The sequence below is a fragment of the Poecilia reticulata genome, chromosome 4 (assembly GCF_904066995.2).
Source record: "Poecilia reticulata chromosome 4, P_reticulata-male-v2, whole genome shotgun sequence".
In the NCBI taxonomy this organism is placed as follows: domain Eukaryota; kingdom Metazoa; phylum Chordata; class Actinopteri; order Cyprinodontiformes; family Poeciliidae; genus Poecilia; species Poecilia reticulata.
Genome location: NC_088833.1, coordinates 9,454,119 through 9,464,333, shown reverse-complemented (window position 1 = coordinate 9,464,333; position 10,215 = coordinate 9,454,119). Strand labels below are relative to the sequence as shown.

The 10,215-nt window shown below is 40.5% G+C and overlaps 1 long non-coding RNA gene across 2 annotated transcripts; it reads right to left on the bottom strand.

The window, feature by feature from the left end:
- Positions 1–1,534: 1,534 nt before the first annotated feature.
- LOC108166237 (uncharacterized) lies at positions 1,535–6,882 on the bottom strand. 2 transcript variants are annotated; one of them, XR_014087241.1, is made up of 3 exons: positions 4,403–6,882; positions 3,667–3,943; positions 1,535–3,280 (listed from the first exon to the last, which is right to left on the bottom strand). It is a non-coding gene; the product is annotated as an uncharacterized LOC108166237 (long non-coding RNA). The 2 variants fall into 2 exon arrangements; XR_001776532.2 differs by having other exon boundaries at positions 3,848–3,943.
- Between the last annotated feature and the right edge of the window lie 3,333 nt (positions 6,883–10,215).

Genomic DNA, 10,215 nt, shown 5'->3' with positions numbered 1-10,215 from the left:
CTTGAATTGCCATGTTAATGGAAAACTTTTATTTTTTCTTTGGAAACGCTGAAAACAAGGTGAAATTGGATTTGGTGAAATTGTGTAACTCTATTTGTGAAATGTGTGTCTATGTAAGGTTTTGCAAACCTCAAACAAATGTGATAATAGCTTACAAAGAGCAAAGAGATGAAAAATAAAACTCTAAGGTCCCTGGCTTGGTCTGATTATGAATTCAACTAAAGACTTAAAAAAAGCGCGACCCAGCAATTTTGTGCTGATCTTGAGTTCATATTCATTTAATTAGGACGTCAAAGCTAATCTAAATCACATAGCAACTGCTTCTGGCTGTTTGTTTATGTTTACTAAAAACTAATCTAAAGCTGTCATTGTGAGTAAGTTGTACTTTGTCCTGGTGTGAATTGTGAAGATCAAATTTGCTTTAAATTAGACATGTTTACATATCAAGGCCTGTCATTTACAGTAATTACCATCTCTTTTCTGAGATAATATCATGTGACATCTACCCTTTCCCCTTCCTGTGAAGTGGAGGCAACGATCAGTCATATGCTTATTTAATTAAAAAAATCCAAACAGGTTTAGCCTCGTCTTCAAAGACCGACTCAGGTCAGGGGAGGATGGAAAAGATGATACGATAAGAATGCAGGGAGGAGGTGTCATGTCAAATTTAACAGCTAATTTCAAACACTGCAGGAGGGAAGACAGGACACACAAATACATATTACATTTCCCTTTCCCCTGAGGTTTGCATGAAACAAAAAAATATATATAGACAATGTAGCTTAGGTAGTGAAACAGGAAATGTGTTTAGATTTTTGCAAAATCATCTGTAATTTCCATTGATCTACAAATTCTGTTGCCTGATGTTAGTGTAAAAAAAATAGGATTTGCTCAGGAGAACCTCTTGCAGCAATTCTGAGTCTGGGGAAAAGATAGTATTATTCACAAAAAATTAAAGAAAAGCTTTCCTGCTCAGTTGTCCTTAGTTAACATCTCACTGCAACTGATCTACTATCCTACTCTGGGCTAAATCTCTCTCCCTCTCTCTGACCAATATACTATATTTTGGTCAATTATCTATTTTCTGTTGGTGTGAAAATATTATTTTTAAGTACTTTATGGGACAAGTAGCAGTCAAATAGATGCACACAACCTGATCCGGTGCTCCATATGTATGCGTGACAGCTGCAGCACTCATACTAAAGAATCTTTCAACATTTCCAAAATAAAGTGACAACCTGGCTTAGCTGGTGATCAAACTGTGTGTGCTACAGTGTCAACCTGGCTGAGGTTGTTGTTTTCCTGGGGCATTGAGTCTTCTTACACCATTGAAACAAATGACAGAAACATAATACTGCAACAACAGTGTTGTGTTCCCTGATTTGACTTCTCTCATGGATATTAATGCACTCCAATTGCTTTATTCATATCAGGAAATGCAAACCATGTACATATAGTCAGTAATATAACATTACATTGGCTTTTTCATGATATGTTAATAAGCCATACATGAATTATCTTACATTTTATTGATGTGAAGATAATGAAGTGGGATTCTTTGCTGCTAGATGGCTGAGAAGCACAATTTTTTGCTCAATAAAAATCAATTCAGAGCACTTGCAGGTAAAAACAAACAAACAAAAAAACAACCAAAGTTTAAGAAGAACAAGATAAAATAAAAAAGCATTATGGGGTGGGGAGTGATGCAATAGGTTTTATTCTGCCACACACCAAGACAGAAGCTATGTTTTCACACAGGTAGCCTGAAAAACATGCAGCCAGTAGAAGAGTGGACACTGTTTCATTCATATTAAAAGTCTTTTAAAAACACTCCAGGAGTGATGTCTTAATTTGCAATAATCTAATCAGTGGTGGGAAGTAACGAAGTACAAGTATTCGTTACTGTACTTAAGTACAATTTTCGTGTATCTGTACTTTACTTAAGTAGATTTAATAATGGATACTTTCTACTTTTACTCCACTACATTTTACAGTAAATATCTGTACTTTTTACTTCACTACATTTCTACAAAAGTGTCTCGTTACTCGTTACATCCAAGTCGCGTTGCTCTTTTTTCCGTAAAAATGTGAAGTTCAGGGACTTAAGATGGCGCCGTAAAATCCAAGCAATAACGTGACTTAGTGTCTGTTGTCACCCATCGGCTCCCCCTTTACTGGCATGCGGAGCTCCAAGACATGCGCAGTGATTTCCTCTAATCGTCAGTAATATAATAGCGCTGCATAAATCATAAGATATGGTGACATGTAAAATCAGCAGCGCTTCGCTTTCAGACGGTGGGAACTTCGTCCAATTTTTAACGTCACTTGGAAGGAAAGCTTAAAGAAAGGTAAGCTCCGTGGACGTGATGCTAGCAAAGTTAGCTGTATTGACTGAAACACATGTTGCATCTGCGATGAAAAAAAGTTGTCACTCATTCGCTGAATTACTGTGTGGAGGTGTTGACTGACATGTCGCAGATATGGGGCAACGCTGTGACCAAAGTGCAATATAGTAATATGACATTCATGGACGATCCGATTCTTCTGGACGGATCTTGACCAAGTCCTAGTGAGGCTTCAGCACTTTGTTCTTGTAATGCTCTGCGTAGACTGCAGTAGCTTTTTTATTTCATTAAAATATCTTTATATTTAATTGGCGAATAAATAAAACAAGAACATAAGAACACAGAGCATGCTCATTGCTCTTTGTTTTCGTCACCTGTCATAGTGACAGACGTTGCAGCAGGAGGGCGGATGAGAACAGTCACGTGCTCCTCCTGCTTGGTTACTTCTTGCTTATTGGGCCTTGGACAGTGTTCATAGTTGAGCGTTGTTAATTGCTATGTTTAATGGTGCAGACAATTATTATTTCTGACATTAATAATTGTCTGCACAATTATTTTTTTAGGGATGGCAGGAGACCTCTGTGTATTGTGGCACAGAGATGAAAGCAAAACAGAATGAAGAAGAGTTTGAATTGTTTGTCACTGGTTAAATTTATGTCAGCTTTAAGTATTTAATATCTAGGTGTTTTATGGGAAAGTGAATCTTTCAGATCAATTTGAGAAGCAATTTTGATAGGTACACTTAATTTTATTGTCATGTAGAGCGGGGTGCTGGTTTTGATTTGGTCTTGGGTTCGGTGGTCCAGACTACAACTCTGCTACGTGGCTCCTTGGTTCCATGTCCTCCTCTGCCAGTTGGATTTCTTTCAAAATAAATGTGTGGCAAAAAAAGTGAAGTTCATGCTGTTAGGACAGGAGACCAGATGTTTCCATCCCTGAAATTATGATGCATAGAATCAAATATCTAAGTCTAAACTATGTTACAGAGTAAACTTAATAAAAGCATGCTTTATCTGTGGCATTGTTCATTAAAATGACACATTACTAATGTATTAAAATTAAATATGATCGGCACACTTAATGATATTAGTGATTAGGCAATGCATTCAGCAAGTACTTTTACTTTTAATACTTAAGTATTTTTAAAAGCCAGTACTTTTTTACTTTTACTTAAGTAAAATGTTAATGTGGTACTTTGACTTTTACTTATGTACACTTTTGTCTGTGTACAGTATTTGTACTTTTACTTAAGTACATTTTTTGAGTACTTTCTCCACCACTGTATTCCAATCACAATATAAACACAATACGTCCATCTTACTTGTGAAATGTTGTCTGTGGAGCTGATGTACTGACATCAGTACATCTACTGATGTCAGTACATCAGTAGATGTACTGACTACATCTACTGATGTAGTCAGTAGATCGATGGACTACTGACTACATCAGTAGTCCATCGATCCGAACAACAACATCCCTCAGTGATGAGGCGTGTGTCCCACCCTGAGCTCTCCGATGGATGACAGTTATCCCGCTCCATAAGCTCTGAGCTGACCGTCCAGTTTGCAGAGTCCAAACTCAATGGTGAAGAAATAACACTGAAACAGAAACACCAGCATCCAGTCAGTGTTTTTGGAGAGCAGCGCCACCCTCAGGTCATTCTGTGTAACTGCAGTTAGTCAGTGGTGACCTATGCTGAACCACTAAGTCACATGTCAGCTCACAGCCAATCAGAGCAAAGTGTACAGGTAAGCTGTGAAGCTGTTCACCCAGATGTTATTGACTGAATTTGTATAAACTGGATTTATATGAAGAGTCAGAACTAAATAAATAAACTGAAGCTGATCCGCTGTCATCATCAAACAGTTAATCAGAAATTAACTCTGTGAACAAATACACCAAGAAACTTTATAGAAATTTTCTGCCTGCCTGAGGTAAGTCGTCCAAACATCCGCAGGACTTTCCCTAAAGTAATCCTGAGGTTTTCTATACTTTACATTAAATAGTCTTCATGGGATGGGATGGGTGGGTCTACCAGCCCACTGGTCCCCACTCACCGTGGACAGTTTCTGCACATCCTCATCCGTCGCTCCCAGTGAGGCCAGGCCGATCTCCTGGGAGAACTGGGCGAACTTTGGGTCGGCCAGCAGGGGAACGTGACCCAGCAGCTCATGACACGTATCTCTGAGAACAAACAGACACTGTTTGGACCAGCAGACCAGATGTTCTGGAGGAGGGTGGTGATCTAGACTAAATATAATTATGATTATTTAAAATTAAATATCTGACTTTTTAATCCCATTGAAACTCATTGGTTTGGTTTGAAATTAGATTGATAAAAGTGAAACCAGTTCAGGGGTTTAAGTGCTGCTACGCCGGTCAGACAATAAATTATTGTAATACACAATAATGTTGGTTTGAGATCATTTTGAAGTGATATAAATAATAATGCAAGAACACATTCTTAAAGATCAATAATCTTTAAATTTAAATGAACATTTTTAACACTGGAACTGGAAGACATTTTAAATATCCAAAATAAATAAACAAAACAACAGAAACCACAATGAATTATAAAGTCTCTATGAGCAATATTGTCCTTAATAAGAAGGGCTAGCTGATACCAAAGAACCAAACTGAAGACTTTAGTCATCCAGAAAGAATGAGAAATCAAGTAAATGGAAATTATTGAGCTCATTTTAATTTGCAATGAGATTTATTGATATCTGTGGCAGACCTAAGTGTTGCTTATTCTCTCTAGGTCTGCAAAGACTTGATCCTGACATTAAACCAGATTTACAGAAACAACTAGAAACCGTTTGGTAAGAAAAACCACAAGACGAAAGGAGGTATGTGAAATCTATGGAGGAAATAGATTAATGAAAAATCAGTGAAATGATGTGACTTAACAGCAAAGGGAGAAACCGTTAAAGTACAACTCAAAACCATGTCTTTCTCGCTCTCTGTGTCAGCGCAGCTTCTGTATGGCTAGATCCCTGTTACTGTCTCTTACTCTGCAGTTGTGGAGTTACAAAGTCTGGGATCATGAGCGCCCCCAGCGATGAGGCAGGAATCACCTCGAATCTGTTCTCTGCCGTTTCTGATAGCTTCTCAGCACACGAAGCACGATACACACACAGTTGGTGACAATAAAAACACAGTACATTAAATACATAAGCTAAATTATGGAAAATCTGTTTACACATTAAATGCTTTTAACCATTTTATTGGCGATGTACAGACAGGAGGAGCATGCTCTCATAGAATGGCAACCTGTGCAGTTAGCGAGAGGTTGCGCAATCCCAGGTGAAGCTCAGCTCGCTGCTGCCTCACCGGCTTCGCTTCTAACCATTTGAATGGGAAATTCGAAAATTCAGCGATTTTGAAGAAAAATAACATCTGATTTGGTTAAATTAAATGAAAAATAGGTACTTTATACTCAGTGATGGGAAGTAACGAAGTACAAGTACTCCGTTACTGTACTTAAGTACAATTTTTGTATATCTGTACTTTATTTAAGTAGATTTAGTAATGGATACTTTCTACTTTTACTCCACTACATTTTACAGTAAGTATCTGTACTTTCTACTTCAGTACATTTCTACAAAACTGTCGCATTACTCGTTAACATCGCGTGGAGCTTTTTTCCGTTAAAATGTGAAGTTCAGGGACTTAAGGTGGCGCCGTGAAATCCGAGCAATAACGTGATCTTAGTGTCTGTTGTCACCCATCGCCTCCACCTTTACTCGCACGCGGAGCTCCAAGACATGCACAGTGGTTTCCTCTGAGCGGGAGGCGATGTCTGTCTAATGTCAGTAATATACAGTGGTGGAGAAAGTACTCAAAAAATGTACTTAAGTAAAAGTACAAATACACAGACACAAATGTACTCAAGTAAAAGTAAAACTACCACATTAGCATTTGTACTTAAGTAAAAGTAAAAAAGTACTGGCTTTTAAAAATACTTAAGTATTAAAAGTAAAAGTGCTTGCTGAATGGATTACCTAATCGCTAATATCATTAAGTGTCCCGATCATATTTAATTTTAATACATTAGAAAACAACCTGCTGAATACTATTAATCAATCATTAATCATTTTGTCTAGATTAATGTCAAGTTGTCAAAACAAAGACATTTTCAATAATGTCAACTTTGTATTAAAAGTGTCATGATTTACTGAATGACGCTTTATGACAACAGTCATAAATATTTATGAAGACTTATTCATGTCGATGACAGATGTTTATGACGGTGTCATGTCAGTCTTATTCACCTGCCTTCAAATAAAGTGTTACCGGCTAGGTTTATGTAGCATTTGATTTTAACAAAATATTTATACCTGTATTTCATAAAAATAATGGTAGACTTTCGGCATTTAGTTTGAAGTATGTTGATCCTGTTTACAACTATGATTTTCGTGTTCAAAAGCAATTTTTTATGTTCCATCTTATAGTAATAACTTAACAAAACTGTTTATTTGACTTCAAAGACTAGAGTCAAAATTGCTTTACATTTAATTTATACGTTGAAAATTTGTATAGTAAAATGCAATAAATTAGTTGTGATGTACAGAAGATAAACAATAGCAAGCTCAAGAATATGTTTAGCTCTTAATATATAATAGTAAAGGTTAGTTATAAAGACTAGATGACGTCAATTTATGGTCTTAAATTGCAAAATAAAGTCTGCAAATTGATTGCAGAATGGTTTCATTTTTACGTCACTTTGCATAATGAGCTACTTTCAAACTAAGTGTTTTGTGTTCTACAACTACATTTCCTGTGGACTTAGAATTTAATTTTGTTTCAAAATTATGTTAAGAATATATTAAATACATTAACTTTAATATATTTTACACTATAATTAACATATGGTATAGAATACAGACTTCAATGGTTTGGAGGACAAAAGTATTTGGAAATGTCCAAGGTTTTTAAAAAAAAAAGTTTGTGAATGCATCACAAAAGACAGATTAAAAAGAGAATTTCAGTTTTGGGTTAACTAAATATTGGTAAATTTGACATAAAAACTGTTAAATTATGGAAATTTTTTTGATGGAAATTCTGAAAAAAATAAATAAAAATAAAAAATACAGAAAATGTCCTGGTAATTCTCTGCCATGATATTTTCAGTGTTTTTTATAGAATTTCCATCAGAAGTTTTCCGTAATTTAACAGTATTTTATTTCAAAGTTTTCCATAAAAAAACAGGGAAATGTCCTGGTAATTTCTGTCAGTACACTTTCTCGTTTTTTATGGAATTTCAGCAGAATTTTTCCGTAATTTAAGTTTTTTTCCCCATAATTTAACATAAACTGTTAAATTATGGCCCACCACCACTTCAGGTGACATTTCCCATATTCTCAAACTCAAAGCTTGACATGTATGGGGCAACGTGAGAGCTCATCTACTGACTGACTACATAAACTAAAAGCTGGATCATAGATATTTTTAATAAGCGTATTTGTGAGCCTGCCTCTTTTTATTAAATTGAAATTAATTTTAGATTTTTGTATGACTTTTTCTCAGATTAACTTAGAAAACAAGTTGTTATTATTACAGGTTAGTTTTCTAAACAACAAAAAAGTATCTGTTAGGGAAGCTCAAAAATGAAAAATTGGACTGATATTGATATCCGATAGTAACACTGCTGTTATGCCAGATTTACCAATTCATTATTTTGTCAGTTTTTTTTATATGATTACTCGATTAATAGTAAGAATAATCGATAGATTACGCGATTACTAAAATTTTTGCTTACAATAGCCCTAATTATATAAATAAAATAGCATTTATAGGTGGATCGGGGGGATTAATTCTCTCCTTCACCCCCCTCCTTCTACACCCAGACCTCCTCCCCCTTCTTGCAATTCGCTGTCCGGCCGCCCCCCCCACCCAGCACTCAACGGTACGCTAGACCGGCCCCACCCTCTTTGACCCCTCACATATACCTCTACATTGAGGGGGGACTAGTGTACCTCTCCTGGTACACTAGCCCCCCGAATGTCTCTCCTTCGCCCCCCTCTTTCTACATACAGCCAGACCTCCTCCCCCTTCTTGCAATTCGCAGTCCGTCTGCCCCCCCCAGCACTTAATGGTTCGCTAGACTGGCCCCACCCTTTTTGACCCCCCACATCTACCTCTACATTGAGGGGGGGCTAGAGTACCTCTCATGGTACACTAGCCCCCCCGAATGTCTCTGCTTCGCCCCCCTCTTTCTACATACAGCCAGACCTCCTCCCCCTTCGTGCAATTCGCCGTCCGTCTGCCCCCCCAGCACTTAATGGTTCGCTAGACTGGCCCCACCCTTTTCGACCCCTCACATCTACCTCTACATTGAGGGGGGGCTAGTGTACCTTCATGGTACACTAACCCCCCCAATGTCTCTCCTTCGCCCCCTCCTTCTACAGCCAAACCTCCTCCCCTTCTTGCAATTTGCCGTTCATCCGCCCCCCAGCACTCAACGGTACGCTAGACCGGCCCCACCCTCTTTGACCCCTCACATCTATCTCTACATTGAGGGGGGGCTAGTGTACCTTCATGGTACACTAACCCCCCAATGTCTCTCCTTTGCCCCCTCCTTCTACAGCCAAACCTCCTCCCCCTTCTTGCAATTTGCTGTCCGTCCGCCTCCCCAGCACTCAACGGTACGCTAGACCGGCCCCACCCTCTTTGACCCCTCACATCTATCTCTACATTGACGGTGGGCTAGTGTTCCTCTCATGGTACACTAGCCCCCCCTCAATGTCTCTCCTTCGTTCAATCCTTTGCTTCCCCCGCCCCCCACCTCTCTAACGATACGTCAGCCCCCCACCTTCTCTCCTTCTTCGAACCCCTTCAAGCCTCCCAGTGGGCCATCGTTCCCTCTGCCTCCAATTTTGATTCTTCGGGTCAATCTACCCGTCTTGCTCTCACTGTAACAACGGATGACTAAAGGTTTCCGGTATTCTCAGATTGAAAACTTGCAAGCAATCTTTAAGGCCATAATCATCTGCTCTGGTAAGTTGCGAAGTTCTGCTGAGGAACAGTTTTGACACTTCTGACAAGGTGTCACTACGTTGGTGAGATTAGGCATGAGGACTCAGAGGTCTGTCGTGAGTCGGAGACAGGTCCTGACTCAGAGACAGGTCATAACTCTGAGGCAGGTCCCGACTCTGAGGCAGGTCCCGTCTCAGAGGTCGGTCCCGTCTCGGGGACGGGTCCCGACTCAGAGGCAGGTCCCGTCTCAGAGGCAGGTCCTGTCTCAGAGGCCAGTCCCATCTCAGAGGCCGGTCCCATCTCAGAGGTCGGTCCCGACGCTGAGGCGGGTCCTGACGCTGAGGCCGGTCCCGTCTCAGAGGCCGGTCCCATCTCAGAGGTCGGTCCCGTCTCGGGGACGGGTCCCGACTCAGAGGCAGGTCCCGTCTCAGAGGCAGGTCCCGTCTCAGAGGCCGGTCCCGTCTCAGAGGTCGGTCCCATCTCAGAGGTCGGTCCCGACGCTGAGGCGGGTCCTGACGCTGAGGCGGGTCCTGACTCTGAGGCGGGTCCTGACTCTGAGGCAGATCCTGACTCGGAGACGGGTCCTGACTCGGGGACGGGTCCTGACTCGGGGACGGGTCCCATCTCGGAGACGGGTCCCATCTCAGAGGCAGGTCCCATCTCAGAGGCAGGTCCCATCTCAGAGGCAGGTCCCGTCTCAGAGGTCGGTCCTGACGCTGAGGCGGGTCCTGACACTGAGGCAGATCCTGACTCGGAGACGGTTCCTGACTCGGGGACGGGTCCTGACTCTGAGGCGGGTCCTGACGCTGAGGCGGGTCCTAACGCTGAGGCGGGTCCAGACTCTGAGGCGGATCCAGACTCGGAGACGGGTCCTGACTCGGGGACGGGTCCT